Here is a 24,681-nt window from a genome sequence, read left to right as displayed (position 1 = left end):
CTTTAAACAAAGGTTCTACTTGAAGGTACTTGCAGCTGGAGCTTGTTAATTAGTTAATTGGATTAGGCCAGTTTTCAGAGGCTAGATTCACAGTATAAAAGTGATCCACTACAGTGCAGACTTTGTATGCACTGAGTGCTGAATTTGGTGCATTTGAGTGCTATAGTGAGAGTTTGGTGACTGAGGGAGTGCTGAATTTGGTGCATTTGAGTGCTATAGTGAGAGTTTGGTGACTGAGGGAGTGCTGAATTTGGTGCATTTGAGTGCTATAGTGAGAGTTTGGTGACTGAGGGAGTGCTGAATTTGGTGCATTTGAGTGCTATAGTGAGAGTTTGGTGACTGAGGGAGTTAGGTGAGGAGGGAGTAAGGTGCTCCTTTCATTTTGTTTCCTACATTTCCGCAAAGAGTGAGAAGGGAACCAGGAGTTTACAGAGAATGCAACTGACTGGGAGCAGCATCGGAGGGCGGAGGTCCAGTTGGTCCACAGGGCAGCTATATTCTGTAAGGTATGGGGGGATGGAGGCTAGGCCAGTTGCATGCTCCTCCTGTAGGATGTGGGTGGTGACGGTTATCACCGGTGTCCCCACTGACTATACCTGCGGGAAGTGCACCCAACTCCAGCTCCTCAGAGAACGTGTTAGGGAACTGGAGCTGGAGCAACTTCGGATCATCCGTGAGGCAGAGGGGGTTATAGAGAAGAGTTACAGGGAGGTAACCACACCCAAGGTACAGGACAAGAGTACTGGGTTACAGTCAGGGGACAGTAAACAAACAGGCAGACAGTGCAGGGATCCCTCGTGGCCGTTCCCCTTTAAAACAAGTATACCGTTTTGGATGCTGTTGGGGGGGATGACCTACTGGGGGAAGGCCCTAGCGGCCAGGTCTCCGACACTGAGTCAGGCTCCGGGGCTCAGAAGGGAAGGGGGGAGAATGGAAAAGCAATAGTAATAGGAGATTCAATGGTTAGGGGAATAGATCGGAGATTCTGTGGTCGCGAGCGAGACTCCCGGAAGGTATGTTGGGGGTGCCAGGGCCAGGGATGTCTCGGATCAAGTCTTCAGGATCCTTAAGGGGGAGGGGGAGCAGCCAGAAGTCGTGGTGCACATTGGTACCAACGACATAGGTAGGAAAAGGGGTGTGGAGGTAATAAACAAGTTTAGGGAGTTAGGCTGGAAGTTAAAAGCCAGGACAGACAGAGTTGCCATCTCTGGTTTGTTGCCGGTGCCACGTGATAGCGAGGCGAGGAATAGGGAGAGAGTGCAGTTGAACACGTGGCTGCAGGAATGGTGTAGGAGGGAGGGCTTCAGGTATTTGGATAATTGGAGCGCATTCTGGGGAAGGTGGGACCTGTACAAGCAGGACGAGTTGCATCTGAACCAGAGGGGCACCAATATTATGGGAGGGAGGTTTTCTAGTACTCTTCGGGAGGATTTAAACTAATTTGGCAGGGGAATGGGAACCGGATTAGTAGTCCAGCAACTAAGTTAGCCGATATTCAGGATGCCAAAGCGTGTAGTGAGGCAGTGGGGAAAGGAACATTGACAAGGGAGAGTACTTGCAGGCACGGAGATGGGTTGAAGTGTGTATACTTCAACGCAAGAGGCATCAGGAATAAGGTGGGTGAACTTAAGGCATGGATCGGTACTTGGGACTACGATGTGGTGGCCATCAAGGAAACCTGGATAGAAGAGGGGCAGAAATAGTTGTTGCAGGTCCCTGGTTATAGATGTTTCAATAAGATTAGGGAGGGTGGTAAAAGAGGTAGGGGGGTGGCATTGTTAATTAGAGACAGTATAACAGCTGCAGAAAGGCAGTTCGAGGAGTATCTACCTACTGAGGTAGTATCGGTTGAACTCAGAAATAGGAAAGGAGCAGTCACCTTGTTGGGAGTTTGCTATCGGCCCCCCAATAGTAGCAGAGATGTGGAGGAACAGATTGGGAAACAGATTTTAGAAAGGTGCAGAAGTCACAGGGTAGTAGTCATGGGTGACTTCAACTTCCCAAACATTAAAACAGAGAACATAGAAAATACAGCACAGAACAGGCCCTTCGGCCCACGATGTTGTGCCGAACCTTTGTCCTAGATTAATCATAGATTATCATTGAATTTACAGTTCAGGAGGCCATTCGGCCCTTTGAGTCTGCACCGGCTCTTGGAAAGAGCACCCTACCCAAACTCAACACCTCCACCGAACACCAAGGGCAATTTTGGACAATAAGGCAATTTATCATTGGCCAATTCACCTAACCTGCACATCTTTGGACTGTGGGAGGAAACCGGAGCACCCGGAGGAAACCCACACAGACACGGGGAGGACGTGCAGACTCCGCACAGACAGTGACCCAAGCCGGAATCGAACCTGGGACCCTGGAGCTGTGAAGCAATTGTGCTATCCACAATGCTACCGTGCTGCCCTTAAGAACAAATAAATCTACACTATATCATTTTACCGTAATCCATGTACCTATCCAATAGCTGCTTGAAGGTCCCTAATGTTTCCGACTCAACTACTTCCACAGGCAGTGCATTCCATGCCCCCACTACTCTCTGGGTAAAGAACCTACCTCTGATATCCCTCCTAGATCTTCCACCTTTCACCTTAAATTTATGTCCCCTTGTAATGGTTTGTTCCACCCGGGGAAAAAGTCTCTGACTGTCTACTCTATCTATTCCCCTGATCACCTTATAAACCTCTATCAAGTCGCCCCTCATCCTTCTCCGTTCTAATCAGAAAAGGTCTAGCACCCTCAACCTTTCCTCGTAAGACCTACACTCCATTCCAGGCAACATCCTGGTAAATCTTCTTTGCACCTTTTCCAAAGCTTCCACATCCTTCCTAAAATGAGGCGACCAGAACTGTACACAGTACTCCAAATGTGGCCTTACCAAAGTTTTGTACAGCTGCATCATCACCTCACGGCTCTTAAATTCAATCCCTCTGTTAATGAACGCGAGCACACAATAGGCCTTCTTCACAGCTCTATCCACTTGAGTGGAAACTTTCAAAGATGTATGAACATAGACCCCAAGATCTCTCTGCTCCTCCACATTGCCAAGTACCCTACCGTTAACCCTGTGTCCGGATTCATATTTGTCCTTCCAAAATGGACAACCTCACACTTTTCAGGGTTAAACTCCATCTGCCACTTCTCAGCCCAGCTCTGCATCCTACCTATGTCTCTTTGCAGCCGACAACAGCCCTCCTTACTATTCACAACTCCCCAATCTTTGTATCGTCTGCAAATTTACTGACCCACCCTTCAACTCCCTCATCCAAGTTATTAATGAAAATCACAAACAGCAGAGGACCCAGAACTGATCCATGCGGTACGCCACTGGTAACTGGGATCCAGGCTGAATATTTGCCATCCACCACCACTTTCTGACTTCTATCGGTTAGCCAGTTCGTTATCCAACTGGCCAAATTTCCCACTATCCCATGCTTCCTTACTTTCTGCATAAGCCTACCATGGGGAACCTTATCAAATGCCTTACTAAAATCCATGTACACTACATCCACTGCTTTACCTTCATCCACATGCTTGGTCACCTCCTCAAAGAATTCAATAAGACTTGTAAGGCAAGACCTACCCCTCACAAATCCGTGCTGACTATCCCTAATCAAGCAGTGTCTTTCCAGATGCTCAGAAATCCTATCCTTCAGTACCCTATCCATTACTTTGCCTACCACCGAAGTAAGACTAACTGGCCTGTAATTCCCAAGGTTATCCCTAGTCCCTTTTTTGAACAGGGGCACGACATTCGCCACTCTTCAATCCCCTGGTACCACCCCTGTTGACAGTGAGGACGAAAAGATCATTGCCAACGGCTCTGCAATTTCATCTCTTGCTTCCCATAGAATCCTTGGATATATCCCATCAGGCCCGGGGGACTTGTCTATCCTCAGGTTTTTCAAAATGCCCAACACATCTTCCTTCCTAACAAGTATTTCCTCGAGCTTACCAATCTGTTTCACACTGTCCTCTCCAACAATATCACCCCTCTCTTTTGTAAATACAGAAGAAAAGTACTCGTTCAAGACCTCTCCTATCTCTTCAGACTCAATACACAATCTCCCGCTACTGTCCTTGATCGGACCTACCCTCGCTCTAGTCATTCTCATATTTCTCACATATGTATAAAAGGCCTTGGGGTTTTCCTTGATCCTACCCGCCAAAGATCGTTCATGCCCTCTCTTAGCTCTCCTAATCCCTTTCTTCAGTTCCCTCCTGGCTATCTTGTATCCCTCCAATGCCCTGTCTGAACCTTGTTTCCTCAGCCTTACATAAGTCTCCTTTTTCCTCTTAACAAGACATTCAACCTCTCTTGTCAACCATGGTTCCCTCACTTGACCATCTCTTCCCTGCCTGACAGGGACATACATATTAAGGACACGTAGCACCTGTTCCTTGAACAAGTTCCACATTTCACTTGTGTCCTTCCCTGCCAGCCTATGTTCCCAACTTATGCATTGAGTGGAAACTCTTTAGATCAAATAGTTTGGATGGGGTGGTGTTTGTGCAGTGTGTCCAGGAAGCTTTTCAAACACAGTATGTAGATTGTCCGACCAGAGGGGAGGCCATATTGGATTTGGTAGTTGGTAATGAACCAGGGCAAGTCATAGATTTGTTAGTGGGGGAGCATTTTGGAGATAGTGACCACAATTCTGTGACTTTCACTTTAGTAATGGAGAGGGATAGGTGCGTCCAACAGGGCAAGATTTACAATTGGGGGAAGGGTAAATACGATGTTGTCAGACAAGAATTGAAGTGCATAAGTTGGGAACATAGGCTGTCAGGGAAGGACATATGTGAAATGTGGAACTTGTTCAAGGAACAGGTACTACGTGTCCTTGATATGTATGTCCCTGTCAGGCAGGGAAGAGGTGGTCGAGTGAGGGAAACATGGTTGACAAGAGAGGTTGAATGTCTTGTTAAGAGGAAGAAGGAGACTTATGTAAGGCTGAGGAAACAAAGTTCAGACAGGGCGTTGGAGGGATACAAGATAGCCAGGAGGGAACTGAAGAAAGGGATTAGGAGAGCTAAGAGAGGGCATGAACAATGTTTGGCGGGTCGGATCAAGGAAAACCCCAAGGCCTTTTACACATATGTGAGAAATATGAGGATGACTAGAGCGAGGGTAGGTCCGATCAAGGACAGTAGCGGGAGATTATGTATTGAGTCTGAAGAGATAGGAGAGGTCTTGAACGAGTACTTTTCTTCTGTATTTACAAATGAGTGGGGCCATATTGTTGGAGAGGACAGTGTGAAACAGACTGGTAAGCTCGGGGAAATACTAGTTAGGAAGGAAGATGTGTTGGGCATTTTGAAAAACTTGAGGACAGACAAGTCCCCCGGGCCTGACGGGATATATCCAAGGATTCTATGGGAAGCAAGAGATGAAATTGCAGAGCCGTTGGCAATGATCTTTTCATCCTCACTGTCCAGAGGGGAGGCCATATTGGATTTGGTAGTTGGTAATGAACCAGGGCAAGTCATAGATTTGTTAGTGGGGGAGCATTTTGGAGATAGTGACCAAAATATGGTACCATGGGTGGTACCAGGGGATTGGAGAGTGGTGAATGTCGTGCCCCTGTTCAAAAAAGGGAATAGGGATAACCCTGGGAATTACAGGCCAGTTAGTCTTACTTCGGTGGTAGGCAAAGTAATGGAAAGGGTACTGAGGGATAGGATTTCTGAGCATCTGGAAAGACACTGCTTGCTTAGGGATAGTCAGCAGGGATTTGTGAGGGGTAGGTCTTGCCTTACAAGTCTTATTGAATTCTTTGAGGAGGTGACCAAGCATGTGGATGAAGGGAAAGCAGTGGATGTAGTGTATATGGATTTTAGTAAGGCATTTGATAAGGTTCCCCATGGTAGGCTTATGCAGAAAGTAAGGAGGCATCGGATAGTGGGAAATTTGGCCAGTTGGATAACGAACTGGCTAACCGATAGAAGTCAGAGAGTGGTGGTGGTTGGAAAATATTCAGCCTGGATCCCAGTTACCAGTGGCGTACCGCAGGGATTAGTTCTGGGTCCTCTGCTGTTTGTGATTTTCATTAATGACTTGGATGAGGGAGTTGAAGGGTGGGTCAGTAAATTTGCAGACGATACGAAGATTGGTGGAGTTGTGGTTAGTGAGGAGGGCTGTTATCGGCTGCAAAGAGACATAGATAGGATGCAGAGCTGGGCTGAGAAGTGGCAGATGGAGTTTAACCCTGAAAAGTGTGAGGTTGTCCATTTTAGAAGGACAAATATGAATGCGGAATACAGGGTTAACGGTAGGGTTCTTGGCAATGTGGAGGAGCAGAGAGATCTTGGGGTCTATGTTCATACATCTTTGAAAGTTGCCATTCAAGTGGATAGAGCTGTGAAGAAGGCCTATTGTGTGCTAGCGTTCATTAACAGAGGGACTGAATTTAAGAGCCGTGAGGTGATGATGTAGCTGTACAAAACCTTGGTCAGGCCACATTTGGAGTACTGTGTACAGTTCTGGTCACCTCATTTTAGGAAGGATGTGGGAGCTTTGGAAAAGATGCAAAGGAGATTTACCAGGTGTTGCCTGGAATGGAGAGTAGGTCTTACGAGGAAAGGTTGAGGGTGCTAGGCCTTTTCTCATTAGGATGGAGAAGGATGAGGGGCGACTTGATAGAGGTTTATAAGATGATCAGGGAATAGATAGAGTAGACAGTCAGAGACTTTTTCCCCGGGTGGAACAACCATTACAAGGGGATATAAATTTAAGGTGAATGGTGGAAGATATAGGGGGGATGTCAGAGGTAGGTTCTTTACCCAGAGAGTAGTGGGGGCATGGAATGCACTGCCTGTGGAAGTAGTTGAGGCATAAACATTAGGGATCTTCAAGCAGCTATTGGATAGGTACATGGATCACGGTAGAATGATATAGTGTAGATTAATTTGTTCTTAAGGGCAGCACGGTAGCATTGTGGATAGCACAATTGCTTCACAGCGCCAGGGTCCTAGGTTCAATTCCGGCTTGGGTCACTGTCTGTGCGGAGTCTGCACATCCTCCCCGTGTGTGCGTGGGTTCCCTCCGGATGCTCCGGTTTCCTCCCACAGTCCAAAGATGTGCAGGTTAGGTGGATTGGCCATGATAAATTGCCCTTAGTGTTGGGTGGGATTACTGGGTTATGGGGATAGGGTGGAGGTGTTGGGTTTGGGTAGGGTGCTCTTTCCAAGAGCCGGTGCAGACTCGGTGGGCCGGATGGCCTCATTCTGCACTGTAGATTCAATGATAATCTATGATTAATCTAGGACAAAGGTTCGGCACAACATCGTGGGCCGAAGGGCCTGTTCTGTGCTGTATTTTTTTTTTGTTCTATGTTCTAATACAGAACTTGAGTATTGCTTTAAAAAATACATTTTGTTGATGTTTTCATCTTGCATTCATCAGAACAATGATAATACCAATGTCAGGGGAACTACAACTTTACACTGTACGGGAAGAGAATGCTAATTATTTGGCAAGCGGAGTCTAATTGGTAGAGGTGTTTTTTTTACTTTTGGGTGGCCTAATCATTTACGGGATGTGGCCGTCGCTGGTGAGGCCAGCATTTATTGCCCACCAATAGTGGCATCTTCAGAAGGTAGTGTTGAGCCGCCTTCTTGAAGCGCTGCAGTGCATGAGGTGCAGGTACACCCATAGTGCTGTTTGGGAGGGAGTTCCAGGATTTTGACCCGGCAACAGCAAAGGAACGGCGATATATTTCCAAGTCAGGGTGGTGAGTGACTTGGAGGGGAACCTCCAGGTGGTGGGGTTCCCAGGTATCTGCTGCTGTTGTCCTTCTAGATGGTAGTGGCCGTGGGTTTGGAAGGTGTTGTCTAAGGAACCTTGCCGTGTTCCTGCAGTGCATTTTGTAGATGGTACACACGGCTGCCACTGTTGGTCGGTGGTGGAGGGTTTGAATGTTTGTGGGAGGGGGAGCAATCAAGCGGACTGCTTTGTCCTGGATGGTGTCAAGCTTCTTGAGTGTTGTTGGAGCTGTACTCATCCAGGCAAGTGGAGAGTATTCCATTACATTCCTCACTTGTGTCTTGTAGATGGTGGACAGGCTTTGTGTGTGTGTGGGGGGGGTCAGGACGTGAGTTACAAGCCATAGCATTCCTAGCCTTTGACCTGCTTTGGTAGCCACAGTATTAATATGGCTAGTCCACTTCAGTTTCTGATCAATGGTAACCCCGCGGGTGTTGATTGTGGCGGATTCAGTGGTGGTAATGATATTGAATGTCATGGGGCGATGGTTAGATTCTCTCTTGTAAGAGATGGTCATTGCCTGGCACTTCTGTGGCCCAAAGGTAATTTGCCACTTGTCAGCCCAAGCCTGCATATTGTTCAGGTCTTGCTGCATTTGGACATGGACTACTTCATTATCTGAGAAGTCACCAATGGTGCTAACAATGTGCAGTAATCTGTGAACATCCCCATCTCTGACCTTATGATGGAAGGTCTAGGACACTACCTAGGTCCAACCATGGGATGTCCTAGAGAATGCACCAGTTGAGTGTGACTGACACTTAACTGCCGAGCATGATTCTGATTGGCCTTTTTCTAAAAACAAGTACATAACGATATGGAATACAAATTACTGCAAATTTTAAACCAATATTTTAACCACTTAGGGGTGGATTTTACAAGGAAGAGAGCAGATTACCTGTCTCCCAACTAAAAGTCAGTTGGTACTTCGCCAACCAAAGATCCAGCAGGCCCACCACAATATTTGCTGAGGCAGCCTTAATTGGGTGAGTATGACACCCCCATCAGGGAGGAAGTTCCACCCTAGACAGCTGTCAGTCAATCTGGTTGGCTAGATTTCAAAATTTACAAACTGAAGCTTGCAAATTGTTGCCTGCAAATGTTTAGCTAAAAATATAAAATGTAGTTTTATCGCACTTACTGACTGCACCTAGTCTAATTCCTGAATTGATCCTGGACCAGACCCAAACATGTGCTGGGATAGTGAACAGAAACCCCAATACTTTATTTAATTTGTAACACTGTGAGGAAAGGATACTTCGCTCCAGGAGTAATTCCACTCACAATTGGGTTTATTAAAACAAACTTTATTGCTAACGCAGTACTGAACTAACTTTAACGTAATACAAGAAATAGCTTTCAATTATCAGTTAAACAACTTTAAACAATAAAATGAAACACTTTAACTTCTAACGGTTATATTTTATTCTCCAATCAAGCAGAGCCATCTCCAGTCATTTAACTAGAGGTGGCAAACACAGGATTATTTGACAAACATTGGATAGAGATCTTTTGAGACTGTTGGGAACAGAGAGACCTGGGGACAGAGAGACCTGGGGATAGAGAGACCTGGGGATAGAGAGACCTGGGAATAGAGAGACCTGGGGACAGAGAGACCTGGGAATAGAGAGACCTGGGGACAGAGAGACCTGGGAATAGAGAGACCTGGGGACAGAGAGACCTGGGGACAGAGAGACCTGGGGACAGAGAGACCTGGGGACAGAGAGACCTGGGAATAGAGAGACCTCGGGACAGAGAGACCTGGGGATAGAGAGACCTGGGGATAGAGAGACCTGGGGACAGAGAGACCTGGGGACAGAGAGACCTGGGGACAGAGAGACCTGGGGACAGAGAGACCTGGGGACAGAGAGACCTGGGGACAGAGAGACCTGGGGACAGAGAGACCTGGGGACAGAGAGACCTGGGGACAGAGAGACCTGGGGATAGAGAGACCTGGGAATAGAGAGACCTGGGGATAGAGAGACCTGGGGATAGAGAGACCTGGGGATAGAGAGACCTGGGGACAGAGAGACCTGGGGTCAGAGAGACCTGGGGACAGAGAGACCTGGGGACAGAGCGACCTGGGGACAGAGAGACCTGGGGACAGAGAGACCTGGGGATAGAGAGACCTGGGAATAGAGAGACCTGGGGACAGAGAGACCTGGGAATAGAGAGACCTGGGGACAGAGAGACCTGGGAATAGAGAGACCTGGGGACAGAGAGACCTGGGGATAGAGAGACCTGGGGACAGAGAGACCTGGGGATAGAGAGACCTGGGGACAGAGAGACCTGGGGACAGAGAGACCTAGGAATAGAGAGACCTGGGGACAGAGAGACCTGGGGATAGAGAGACCTGGGGATAGAGAGACCTGGGGACAGAGAGACCCGGGGACAGAGAGACCTGGGGATAGAGAGACCTGGGAATAGAGAGACCTGGGGACAGAGAGACCTGGGGACAGAGAGACCTGGGGATAGAGGGACCTGGGGATAGAGAGACCTGGGGACAGAGAGACCTGGGAATAGGGAGACCTGGGGACAGAGAGACCTGGGGACAGAGAGACTTGGGGACAGAGAGACCTGGGGACAGAGAGACCTGGGGATAGAGAGACCTGGGGACAGAGAGACCTGGGGATAGAGAGACCTGGGGACAGAGAGACCTGGGGTCAGAGAGACCTGGGGACAGAGAGACCTGGGGACAGAGCGACCTGGGGACAGAGAGACCTGACACTATCGGAATAAAAGCAGAATCTCTGGTTGTATTCTTCAGAAACTGCTTCTTAGAAAACAAAAATTAAAAATTGACCCCTTCAACCCCTGTTCCTCCCATAACTCCATCATCTCCATCCCACCAACTGGGTTCCGACCAGCTTACTAAGCAAAACACAATGGGCTGATACTCCGCTGTCGGGATTCTCCGTTATGTCGGCAGCGCACCCATGCCCAGGGAAACCCCATTGGCCGGCCCCTTGGACAGAGAATCCCGCTGCCGGTGAGGACCGCCTCAGGGACAGAGAATCCCGCTGCTGAGGACAGAGACTCCCGCTGCCGGGGACAGAGACTCCCGCTGCCGGGGACAGAGACTCCCGCTGCCGGGGACAGAGACTCCCGCTGCCGGGGACAGAGAATCCCGCTGCCAGTGAGGACCGCCTCAGGGACAGAGAATCCCGCTGCCGAGGACAGAGACTCCCGCTGCCGAGGACAGAGACTCCCGCTGCCGGGGACAGAGAATCCCGCTGCCGGGGACAGAGAATCCCGCTGCCGGGGACAGAGAATCCCGCTGCCGGGGACAGAGAATCCCGCTGCCAGTGAGGACCGCCTCCGGGACAGAGAATCCCGCTGCCGGGGACAGAGAATCCCGCTTCCGGAGACAGAGAATCCCGCTTCCGGAGACAGAGAATCCCGCTTCCGGGGGCAGAGAATCCCGCTGCCGGGGACAGAGAATCCCGCTTCCGGAGACAGAGAACATAGAACATAGAACATTACAGCGCAGTACAGGCCTTTCGGCCCTCGATGTTGCACCGACCTGTGAAACCACTCTAAAGCCCATCTACACTATTCCCTTATCGTCCGTATGTCTATCCAATGACAATTTGAATGCCCTTAGTGTTGGCAAGTCCACTCCTGTTGAAGGCAGGGCATTCCACGCCCTTACTATTCATGACCCCAAAAACAATCTGATCGCGTATCATGGAGTCGGAGGTGGGCCCGTAGCCGCAGGATTGCGCGAGGATGCGGAGGTGTGTTAAATAGGATTGGAAAAGCTCGTCCTTACCCTGCAAGCGCTGCTGGAACAGGTACCTTTCAAAGCTTTTGTTGACTTCAACACTGAAGTGTGTGTCGAATTTGAGGAGCACCGTTTTGTGCTTAGTCTTGTCCTCGATGTCCGCAAATGTCAGGGAGTTAAAGATGTGGATGGCATGTTGCCCAGCCTTGGAGAGAAGAAGGGCTATCTTCCTGGTGTCCGATACATTCTCCCTGTCCGTGGCCTCGAGGAAGTGCTGGAAGCGCTGTTTAAATATCTTCCAATTTACCCCGAGATTGCCAGCGATGCGGAGCGGTGGCGGCGGGTTGATGTTCTCCATGCTGTAGGATGCCAGAATGATGAGAAGTTGCAGGTAGGTCTCACAAGTGCAAGATTGCGGCCACTCCTTGTACCATGTCGTGTTGGGTGTTCTGGTTTACAAACAAGCCAACAATGCTGGAAGTGGTGTAATGCTATTTTATTAACTGTTCAACTATGCTAACATACTGTAAACGTGGGTATAAGCAATACCAGCTTAACTGTGGACCCTTTCCTATCACTAGCTATGGTGAGGCACTCAGCACATGGTGAATGTCTGTGATGAAGGCTGTGAGCTCTGTGCTCTGAGCTGGCTGCTGCTAGAATGAGCGGGAACTCTCCTCTCCCCTGTCTTTATAGTGCGTGTGCTCTCAATGGTGATTGGCTGCGGTGTTATGTATGCTGGTTGGTCCTACTGCATGTCCATCAGTGTGTGTATGTGTTTCCACCATAATGTATTGATGTATATTATGACAGAACCTACCTCTGACATCTGTCCTATATCTATCTCCCCTCAATTTAAAGCTATGTCCCCTCATGCTAGACATCACCATCCGAGGAAAAAGGCTCTCACTGTCCACCCTATCTAATCCTCTGATCATCTTGTATGCCTCAATTAACTCACCTCTTAACAAAGAACAAAGAAATGTACAGCACAGGAACAGGCCCTTCGGCCCTCCAAGCCCGTGCCGACCATACTGCCCGACTAAACTACAATCTTCTACACTTCCTGGGTCCGTATCCTTCTATTCCCATCCTATTCATATATTTGTCAAGATGCCCCTTAAATGTCCCTATCGTCCCTGCTTCCACTACCTCCTCCGGTAGCGAGTTCCAGGTACCCACTACCCTCTGCGTAAAAAACTTGCCTCGTACATCTACTCTAAACCTTGCCCCTCTCACCTTAAACCTATGCCCCCTAGTAATTGACCCCTCTACCCTGGGGAAAAGCCTCTGACTATCCAACCTTCTTCTAATGAAAACAGCCTCAAGTCCCTCAGCCTTCCCTCATAAGATCTTCCCTCCATACCAGGCAACATTCTGGTAAATCTCCTCTGCACCCTTTCCAATGCTTCCACATCCTTCCTATAATGTGGCGACCAGAATTCACGCAATACTCCAAATGCGGCCGCAACAGAGCTTTGTACAGCCTGCAACATGGCCTCATGGCTCCGAAACTCAATCCCTCTACCAATAAAAGCTAACACACTGTACACCTTCTTAACAACCCTCTCAACCTGGGTAGCAACTTTCAGGGATCTATGTACATGGACACCGAGATCACTCTGCTCATCCACACTACCAAGAATCTTACCATTAGCCCAGTACTCTGTCTTCCTGTTATTACTTCCAAAATGAATCACCTCACACTTTTCTGCATTAAACTCCATTTGTCACCTCTCAGCCCAGCTCTGCAGCTTGTCTATGTCCCTCTGTAACTTGTAACATCCTTCCACACTGTCCAAAACTCCACCGACTTTAGTGTCAGCTGCAAATTTACTCACCCATCTTCTATGCCCGCCTCCAGGTCATTTATAAAAATGACAAACAGCAGTGGCCCCAAAACAGATCCTTGTGGTACACCACTAGTAACTGGACTCCAGGCTGAACATTTCCCATCAACCACCACCCTTTGTTTTCTTCCAGCTAGCCAATTTCTGATCCAAACTGCTAAATCGCCCTGAATCCCATGCCTCTGTATTTTCTGCAATAGCCTACCATGGGGAACCTTATCAAATCCATATACACCACATCAACCTCCACCTGCTTGGTCACCTTCTCAAAGAACTCAATAAGGTTTGTGAGGCACGACCTACCCTTCACAAAACCGTGTTGACTATCTCTAATCAAATTATTCCTTTCCAGATGATTATACATCCTATCTCTTATAAACCTTTCCAAGACTTTGCCCACAACAGAAGTAAGGCTCACTGGTCTATAGTGACTGGAGTTGTCTCTACTCCCCTTCTTGAACAAGGGGACAACATTTGCAATCCTCAAGTCTTCTGGCACTATTCCTGTAGACAAAGATGACTTAAAGATCAAAGCCAAAGGCTCAGCAATCTCCTCCCTAGCTTCCCAGAGAATCCTAGGATGAATCCCATCTGGCCCAGGGGACTCATCTATTTTCACACTTTCCAGAATTGTTAACACCTCCTTATGAACCTCATCCCCTCTAGTCTAGCAGTCTGTATCTCAGTATTCTCCTCAACAACATTGTCTTTTTCCTGTGTGAATACTGACAAAAAATATTAATTTAGCACCTCTCCTATCTCCTCGGACTCCACGCACAACTTCCCACTACTGTCTTTGACTGTCCCTAATCTTACCGTAGTCATTCTTTTGTTCCTGACATATCTATAGAAAGCTTTAGGGTTATCCTTGATCCTACAAGCCAACGACTTCTCATGTCCCCTCCTGGCTCTTCTTAGCTCTCTCTTTAGGTCCTTCCTAGCTAACTTGTAACTCTCGAGCACCCTAACTGAACCTTCACGTCTCATCTTTACATAAGCCTCCTTCTTCCTCTTGACAAGTGTTTCAACTGCTTTAGTAAACCACGGTTCCCTTGCTCGACCACTTCCTCCCCGACTGACAGGTACATACTTATCAAGGACACGCAGTAGCTGTTCCTTGAACAAGCTCCACATTTCCATTGTGCCCATCCCCTGCAGTTTTTCTCTCCATCCGATGCTTCCTAAGTCTTGCCTCATCGCATCATAATTGCCTTTCCCCCAGACATAACTCCTGCCCTGCGGTATATACCTATCCCTTTCCATCACTAAAGTAAACTTAATCGACTTGTGGTCACTATCACCAAAGTGCTCACCTACCTCCAAATCTAACACCTGTCCTGGTTCATTACCCAGTACCAAATCTAATATGGCTTCACCTCTCGTTGGCCTATCTACATACTGTGTCAGGAAACCCTCCTGCACACATTGGACAAAAACTGACCCATCTAAAGTACTCGAACTATAGCGTTTCCAGTCAATATTTGGAAAGTTCAAGTCCCCCATAACAACTACCCTGTTGCTTTCGCTCCTATCCAGAATCATCTTTGCAATCCTTTCCTCTACATCTCTGGAACTTTTCGGAGGCCTATAGAAAATCCCTAACAGGGTGACCTCTCCTTTCCTGTTTCTAACCTCAGTCCATACTACCTCAATCGACGAGTCCTCATCAAACGTCCTTTCTGCCACCGTAATACTGTCCTTGACTAACAATGCCACCCCTCCCCCTCTTTTACCACCTTCCCTGAGCTTATTGAAATATCTAAACCCCGGCACCTGCAACAACCATTCCTGTCCCTGCTCTATCCATGTCTCCGAAATGGCCACAACATCGAAGTCCCAGGTACCAACCCATGCCGCAAGTTCACCCACCTTATTCTGGACGCTCCTGGCATTGAAGTAGACACACTTTAAACCATCTTCCTGCCTGCCGGTACACTCCTGCAACTTTGAAACCTTACTCATGACCTCACTACTCTCAACCTCCTGTATACTGGAGCTACAATTCAGGTCCCCAATCCCCTGTTGAACTAGTTTAAACCCTCCCGAAGAGCTTAGCAAATTTGCCCCCCAGGATATTGGTACCTCTCTGGTCCAGGTGTAGACCATCCCGTTTGTAGAGGTCCCACCTACCCCAGAATGAGCCCAATTATCCAGGAATCTGAAACTCTCCCTCCTGCACCATCCCTGTAGCCACGTGTTCAACTCCTCTCTCTCCCTATTCCTCGTCTCGCTATCACGTGGCACGGGTAACAACCCAGAGATAATAACTCTGTTTGGCCTAGATCTAGGACAGATCGGGGAAGAGATTGCCGCTGATGGTGAGGGCCGCTGCCGGACAGAGAATGCCCCTGCCGGTGAGGGCCGCTGCCGGACAGAGAATCCCGCTGCCGGGGACAGAGAATCCCGCTGCCGGTGAGGGCCGCTGCCGGGGACAGAAAATCCCGCTGCCGGGGACAGAGAATCCCGCTGCCGGGGACCGAGAATCCCGCTGCCGGGGACAGAGAATCCCGCTGCCGGGGACAGAGAATCCCGCTGCCGGGGACAGAGAATCCCGCTGCCGGGGACCGAGAATCCCGCTGCCGGGGACAGAAAATCCCGCTGCCGGGGACAGAGAATCCCGCTGCCGGGGACCGAGAATCCCGCTGCCGGGGACCGAGAATCCCGCTGTCGGACAGAGAATCCCGCTGCCGGGGACAGAAAACCCGCTGCCGGGGACCGAGAATCCCGCTGCCGGGGACCGAGAATCCCGCTGCCGGGGACAGAAAACCCGCTGCCGGACAGAGAATCCCGCTGCCGGGGACAGAGAATCCCGCTGCCGGGGACAGAGAATCCCGCTGCCGGGGACAGAGAATCCCGCTGCCGGGGACAGAGAATCCCGCTGCCGGGGACAGAGAATCCCGCTGCCGGGGACAGAGAATCCCGCTGCCGGGGACAGAGAATCCCGCTGCCGGGGACAGAGAATCCCGCTGCCGGGGACAGAGAATCCCGCTGCCGGGGACAGAGAATCCCGCTGCCGGGGACAGAGAATCCCGCTGCCGGGGACAGAGAATCCCGCTGCCGGGGACAGAGAATCCCGCTGCCGGGGACAGAGAATCCCGCTGCCGGACAGAGAATCCCGCTGCCGGGGACAGAGAATCCCGCTGCCGGGGACAGAGAATCCCGCTGCCGGGGACAGAGAATCCCGCTGCCGGGGACAGAGAATCCCGCTGCCGGGGACAGAGAATCCCGCTGCCGGGGACAGAGAATCCCGCTGCCGGGGACAGAGAATCCCGCTACCAGCGGGGACGCGCCACATCAGAAAACTGGTGCAGGGGGATGGAGAATCCTGCCCAATGTCTCTCATTATCTACTCCGCAGGGAACCTTCTTTCCATTCGCCCTAATTAGAGATACAATATACATGGTTGGAATCAATTATGATCTTACTTTTACGATACTTTAATTATCTTTTCTGTCGCCCCAGTGTCTGCCTGACTTTTAAACCAGGAGTTTTAAAAGCATTACGACAGGAGTCACATACACACACTAATCCAGTCTTTTAACCTTTACTGCACCAAATACATATAAGAACATAAGAACTAGGAGCAGGAGTCGGCCATCTGCACCATCGAGCCTGCTCCGCCATTCAATGAGATCATGGCTGATCTTTTGTGGACTCAGCTCCACTTTCCGGCCCGAACACCATAATCCTTAATTCCTTATTTCTTCAAAAACCTATCTATCTTTATCTTAAAACCATTTAATGAAGGAGCCTCAACTGCTTCACTGGGCAAGGAATTCCATAGATTCACAACCCTTTGGGTGAAGAAGTTCCTCCTAAACTCAGTCCTAAATCTACTTCCCCTTATTTTGAGGCTATGCCCCCTAGTTCTGCTTTCACCCGCCAGTGGAAACAACCTGCCCGCATCTATCCAATCTATTCCCTTCGTAATTTTATATGTTTCTATAAAATGCCCCCTCAACCTTCTAAATTCCAACGAGTACAGTCCCAGTCTACTCAACCTCTCCTCGTAATCCAACCCCTTCAGCTCTGGGATTAACCTAGTGAATCTCCTCTGTACACCCTCCAGCACCAGTACATCCTTTCTCAGGTAAGGAGACCAAAACTGAACACTATACTCCAGGTGTGGCCTCACTAACACCTTCTACAATTGCAGCAAAACCTCCCTAGTCTTAAACTCCATCGCTCTAGCAATGAAGGACAAAATTCCATTTGCCTTCTTAATCACCTGTTGCAACATATAACACAATATATATCTGCAACTCCTACATTCATCACAATTGTAAAGCAATCCTTTAATTCCACCAAGGCATTGTCGTCAAAGAACAAAGAACAAAGAAAAGTACAGCACAGGAACAGGCCCTTTGGCCCTCCAAGCCCTTGCCGACCATGCTGCCCGACTAAACTACAATCTTCTACACTTCCTGGGTCCGTATCCCTCGATTCCCATCCTATTCATGTATTTGTCAAGATGCCCCTTAAATGTCACTATCGTCCCTGCTTCCACCACCTCCTCCGGTAGCGAGTTCAGGCACCCACTACCCTCTGTGTAAAAAACTTGCCTTGTACATCTACTCTAAACCTTGCCCCTCGCACCTTAAACCTATGCCTCCTAGTAATTGACCCCTCTACCCTGGGGAAAAGCCTCTGACTATCCACTCTGTCTATGCCCCTCATAATTTTGTAGACCTAAAGTCAATATAGTCAAGACCTAAGTGTCCAATTCTGGTCTCCACACTACCAGAAGGATGTGGAGGCTTTAGAGAGGGTGCAGAAGAGATTCATCAGGATGTTTCCTGCTATGGAGGGCATTAGATATGAGGAGAGGTTGAATAAACTCGGTTTGTTCTCACTGGAACGAAGGAGGTTGAGGGGAGACCTGATAGAGGTATACAAAATTATGAGGGGCATAGACAGAGTGGATAGTCAGAGGCTTTTCCCCAGGGTAGAGGGGTCAATTACTAGGGGGCATAGGTTTAAGGTGAGAGGGGCAAGGTTTAGAGTAGATGTACGAGGCAAGTTTTTTACGCAGAGGGTAGTGGGTGCCTGGAACTCGCTACCGGAGGACGTAGTGGAAGCAGGGACGATAGGGACATTTAAGGGGCATCTTGACAAATATATGAATAGGATGGGAATAGAAGGATACGGACCCAGGAAGTGTAGAAGATTGTAGTTTAGTCGGGCAGCATGGTCGGCACGGGCTTGGAGGGCCGAAGGGCCTGTTCCTGTGCTGTACATTTCTTTGTTCTTTGTTCTTATCAGGAGTGGGATGTAACACATTCGTGGTATCAGGTGACAGTCTGCAAAAGGACATTGAAAATGTTCAAAGATAACCCAGTACAAGATGCACATTCACAATTAAATAATAATCATGAAATATTTCCAGTATTGCAAACTTGTTAACAACTTCTAATCTGGGTTCCTGCAATTATACCAGAATAACTGGTAAAGAGAGAATCACTAACCAAGTAGGCAAGTAAGGTAAGGCCCATTGCATCACTATCAAGAGACAAATCTGGCTCATTACAAAGTTAGCACTAAAAGAACGAGAGAAAAACTTTATGAATTAAAGAAGGGTTTATGATTGACAGGAAAATTTGGTCCTAACCTTCCGATCAGGATTAGAACCCCTTTTCTCATCCAGGTCAGACAAAAGTATACCCACTTCCCTTCCTCCCTTTCTCCAGGCTACATTCCAATGGAGAGTTCTTCCAAAAATCCAGTAAGGATGTCCCAAAGCTTCTTTGAAAAGCTACGGAGTGACGGTAAGTGGGTAAGGAGATAGGGTGGGTGAGGTTAAGTGAGGGGGTGGAGTGATGAGGTACATGACAGTGTAGAACAGCAGCTGGATAGGATGGTGAGATTACTTCAGGTCGTTTCGGTGCAATGGAGATAGGTGGCGGGGGCTACTCAGGTCGGAGCTGGGGGGCACGAGTTGGGTTTTGGGGGTGGGGGCTAGTCAAGTAGTGGTATTCGGGGCGGGGGAATAGGAGTAGTTGGCGAAGTTAAAGAAGGGTCGGGGTGTCAATTGTAAATCTCCACTTTAACTCAAAGTCGGATACTTTTGGGTGGGGTTCCGGAGACTGGAATGTCTGAGCCATGAATTCAGGTCAGCTAGCCTTACTTGACACAATTTCAAACTCTACAAGCAGAGCTGTTAGATTAAAGGCACTTTGTGGAATTCAAAAATAGAACATACTGTGTGACATGTTGAGTCACCAGTTTGGGAATATTGAAGTAATCTGTGGAGAACCAAAGGGTTTGAAAACTAACCAAGAAACATTGCAAACCGCAGTCAAAAATAAACCACTTTGCCCACCCCCCCCCCATCCATGCCAGAGAATGTGGAGAGTGTACAAGGAACTGAGGGAGGCAGAAGAATCCGAGAAACCACAGGCGCCTGTGCAGTCAGGAGATGTGAATACAGTCTCATCGTTATGGATGAATAAATGAAGATGAAACATTGTTTTCTTGATAGAAATATAATTTTTATTTTTATTCCTGGGGGAGAGAGGAGTAAAGAAATGTCGGAGGAGTCCCAGATGACCGTAGGCTGTTTTCCACTTTGAGGGGGAGAGCTGACTGGTGGTGATTTAACCTTAGGATCACCACACCTCAGGCGAGGGGCAAGCTTGAGAAGGGGGGACCTTCATCAATAACCACAGCTGATTCCAGTACATTTGTCAAGCACCATTTCCCTTTCGTAAATCTGTGCTGACTCTGTCCAATCCTGCCACTGCTTTCCAGGTGCTCTGCTATTACATTTTTTACAATGGACTCTAGCAGAAAGGTAGCTCCAGGTATCAGTGTAGAGCAGATACAGCACAAAATAATAGTCATTATATCATTGGGAACAAATAAAGCTGGTTGAATCAGGGACAAAATCCCGAACATGTTCCTTCCATGGATAAATTATCTGTTTGCACACAAACAGGATACAGGCAACATTATAGACCCACATCTCACCCATAGCTACAAAACAAAATGACAGCAGAAGAAAACAATACCCCAAGACCCCCAGCGCTAAGGGGAAATTGACTAACTCTTACAGTGCAGTATAAACTCTTCTCCAGATCAGGAAAGGCAGCCATCCAACACCTTTAGAATGGCAAAATGGCAAAGATAAAAACAGAGAGGAGACCGAGCACATCCAAACCTTAATGTTCAGCCCATGACAGTAGTAAAAAGAGAGCAAGAAGACAAGCCAAGAGCAAGAGTCCAAACTTCCACACTCCCATCTCTCAACCCCAGATCAAAAGGACAAAACCGATCACTGGACCACCAGCAACAGCACTGCCCTCAAGAGGACAACCCGATATCATGAGGCCACAAACCAAAGAGTATAAGCTGGTCCCAATTGTTAAACAGGGTGGGGAAACCCACTCCAGGGCGGGAGAGCCGTAAGAGTGACCCCCAGACCAGAGACCCATAGCCTTTGCAGTGGTCAGTGCCCTCAGCCATTTCTTGATGTCACATGGAGTGAATCTAAATGGTTAAACACTGGCATCCGTGATGCTGGGACCTTCAGAGGACGCCAAGATGAATCATCCAATCAGCACTTCTGGCTGAAGATCATTGCAAAAAACCTAAGCTTTATCTTTTCTCTGATGTACTGGTCTCCCCATCATTGAGGATGGGATGTTTGTGGAGCTTCTTACTCCAGTGAGTTGTTTAATTGTCCAACAACATTCATGGCTGGATGTGGCAGGACTGCACAGCTTAAATCTGATCCGTTAGTTGTGGGATCACTCAGCAGTATCCATCACTTGCCACTTATGCTGTTTGACATGCAACTGTTGTAGCTTCACAACTCAGTTTTAGGAGTGTCTGGTACTGCTCCTGGCACGCCCTCCTACAATCTTCCTTGAACTAGGGTTGATCCCCTGGTAATGGTAGATTGGAGGCTATGCAAGGACATGAGGTTACAGATTGTGGTCGAGTACAATTCTGCTGCTGCTGGTGGCCACAGAACCTCATGGATGCCCAGCTTTGAGTTGCTAGATCTGTTTGAAATCTATCCCATTTAGCACAGTTGCAGTGCCACACAACATAATAGAGGGCATCCTCAATGTGAAGACGGGCCTTCATTCCCAACCACCCCCCCCCCCCACCCAATCTCAGAACCATCCTAATGCTCGAGTAATCTAAAGCTATTCCTCCTGTGCCACCTGTCCAAACATGCATTCCTTTGCACACTCCTATTTCTGTACTCTGGGGATTGCTACCTTTGAGGTCTACTTGCTAATTTCTTCCTAAACTCTCCAATCTGCCAGCGGGACCTCATTCCTCTTTCCGCCAATATCACTGGTACTGATATGGACTATGGACCACAGCTGCGGAGTGTTCACCCTGCCTCCTCAGAATGCTCAGCAGCTGCTCAATGACATCCTGGGAGGCAATATCCAATACTGGATCCACATGTACAGCCACAGAAATGCTATCAGTTCCCTGACTATAGAATCCATATCACTATTGCTTTCTTCATCTTCCTCCTACCCCTTGTACAATTGAGCTAACCACGGAGTCATGGACCTGGCTCTGACCTCACCCCCAGTGAAACCAGTGCTCCCACCAGCATTCAGAACTCAAATACTGGTTAGACAGCGCAATATCCTCAGGAGACACACCCACACATTCTCCCGCTGTTTTGCGGTTTATGTTACCCACAAAACTTTCAACACACAAGGTGCTGCTCCAGCTCCTAAACTCAGGCTCCTCCAGTTAACACTTGCTGCACATGTATTTGTCCAGGACATGAGAAGTTTCCGGAGTTCCCACATGGGAACCGGATGCACATTCTGTAGCCATCTGGGATGGCCACTTACTGCAAGAAACATGGACGTTCGCAAAGCCGAAAGGGAAATGTGGACAATGTAAGGTTCAGGCAGGCTCAGAGCCTGAATGTATATTTGTGAGCAGAGAATCCAGACAGCACCGAAACCCCCAACCGATTAGCATTTTGATGGCCCATCTCCGTAAGACAAAAGATTGATACTCGAGTAACCAATACAATCCCAGACATTTCGGTGCCACTCCCTGTACTCAGGAAGCATCAACAACAGGGTCAATGACCGCTTAGGACACGCCCAGCCATCAAGGCATCCACCCCTTTATTGGCTCAAATCGAATACAGTGATCAAGAACTACCCAATTAATGGGGTCCAAACCGAAGGATCACCCAAAAGAGCACAAAACTCCCCAAGGATAAAGAGAGAGACTGCCATGTGTTCGATCTCTCTTGGACCTGGCGCTCTGGCAACATCCACCTCCAATCGCAGCACCACGATCAGAAGCAAGTTCAAGTTCAACGCTCGCTACCAGACGGATGAGCCCAGCTGAGCAGCAGTTACTTCTCCAGACCCAGTAGATCCAGATTCAAACAAAGGCCACTGTTCCTCTGACATAAGCCGGGTGCCTGAAGTTAAGTACAGGTTGTCATAGTTGATAGGTGTAGTTTAACTAGTAGTGTTTATGTTGCATGATAATTGTGTTTGTAAATAAAGTACCCTTGATCTTGAACTAACTAACTGGTGTTTAGCTCTTTGATCGATATCCGGTTGAACCTTGTGGTGGTATCATTTGATACCTGGTGACTCTGAGCAATATAATATCTAGATCTAAAGAAAGAAGGGCAACCTTATTGATTGCCATATTTATAGCAGGTAAAAAAAGGCAACAATTCCACAGGACCATTTATTAAAACTCCAAGTAGAGCACTTGTTTTGAGAGTCTCGTGTCAGGCATGAGGATGATGTCCCCGCCCAGCGTAGCTGATCGAGCTTGGTCAATGCTCGGGATATTGGCCTGAGTGAGAACACTGACCTTGATGTATCTATCCTGCCAATGGATTTGCAGGATCTTACAGAGGCAGCACTGGTGGAAGTTCTCCAGGGTTTTGAGTTGCCTGTTGTACATAGTCCACACCGCTTGAGTTATGTACGAGGGCGGATATCACTACTGCTCTGGAGACCATGAGCTTGGTGCCAGGTCTGAGATCCTGGTCTCCAAACTCTCTTCCTCAGGCGACTGAAGGCTGCGCCGGCGCACTGAAGCCGGTGATGAACCTCATTGTCGATATCAGCCTTGTTGACAGTCGGCTTCCAAGGTATGGAAAGTGGTCAACACTGTCCAAGTCGGCATTTTGATAACCAGGGGGCAATGCTGTGGGTGAGCAGGTTGGTGGAAGACCATTGTCTTACAGATGTTTAGTGCAAGGCCCATGCTCTCATACACTCTGGTGAAGGTGTTGACAATGGCTTGGAGCTTGACCTCCGAGTGTGCGCAGACACAAGCATCGTCTGCATCCTGTAGCTCAATGACCAAGGATGATGCGATCTTGGATCTGGCCTGCAGGCAGCGGAGGTTGCACAGATTCCGGTTTGTTCTGTAGTTTAGTTCCACTCCAGTGGAGAGTTTTCTGAGGGTGAGATGGAGCATTGCAACAAGTAAGGTTGAGAAGAGCATCAGTGCGATGACACAACCTTGCTTGACCCCGGTCTGAATGTAAATTGGGTCTGTAGAGGAACCGTTGGTCAGGAACACGGTTTCGACATCGTGGAGCAAGCAGAGGATGATGTCAAACATTTGGGGGCCGCAGAAACAGCGGATGACACTCCATAATCGCTTGTGGTTGACAGTGTCAAAAGCCCTTGTGCAGGCAAAGACAGCCAGGTACAGGATTGGTGTTGCATTTCTCTTTTGTTACCATGTGGTGAAGATCATGGGCGGGATTCACCAACCCTCTGCACCAAAATCGCACTCAGCGCGGAGGTGGAGAATTACCCCAAATAGGCCCACAGGCCAGCATGCGATTCTCCGGCGACCAGAGAATCGCTGCCATTCGCACGCACGATTAACGCTATGCCTGTCAGGAGCCGATGGAAAAGGCCCCCCCCCCACGGCGATTATCCATGTGGTTCTAATGTGGTTCGACCCGACTGGAACACGGAGTCATGGCTGATGTCGGCGTGATGGTGGGGGGGCATGGGGATTGGACACCAGGGGGGACCTCGACGACGGGCAGGCCAGCGATCCGGGATGACCTATCTTCCTCCACGCAGGCCCGCTGTGTGGCTCCGCCATGTCGGCGGCGCCTGCACCGAGTTGGGCCAGCGCGTGCATGCGCGGACCCGCTTGCGGCCGCCGTGCTCATGTGCCGCCGTGCCGTTTGTCCAGCAGGGCCCCGCCATGTCTCCAGAGCAGTAGTGATACCCGCCCTCGTACATTGTGGGCAACCCCACGTCGTCAGGAAATCCGCGGGTGTGAGTGCGCTGACGGTGCAGGGGAGGATCCCACCGACGGAGAATCCAGCCCATCCTCTCTATTAATGTGGT

General features: G+C 48.8%; 1 protein-coding gene across 4 annotated transcripts in view; it reads right to left on the bottom strand.

Moving 5' to 3' along the window:
* The window catches only part of sh3pxd2aa (SH3 and PX domains 2Aa), a 395,200-nt gene that overhangs the window by 250,295 nt on the left and 120,224 nt on the right, over positions 1-24,681 (bottom strand). The window lies entirely within an intron of this gene.

The sequence above is a fragment of the Scyliorhinus torazame genome, chromosome 16, assembly GCF_047496885.1.
Source record: "Scyliorhinus torazame isolate Kashiwa2021f chromosome 16, sScyTor2.1, whole genome shotgun sequence".
Taxonomy (NCBI): Eukaryota; Metazoa; Chordata; class Chondrichthyes; order Carcharhiniformes; family Scyliorhinidae; genus Scyliorhinus; species Scyliorhinus torazame.
This window is presented reverse-complemented; position numbering and strand designations above follow the sequence as displayed.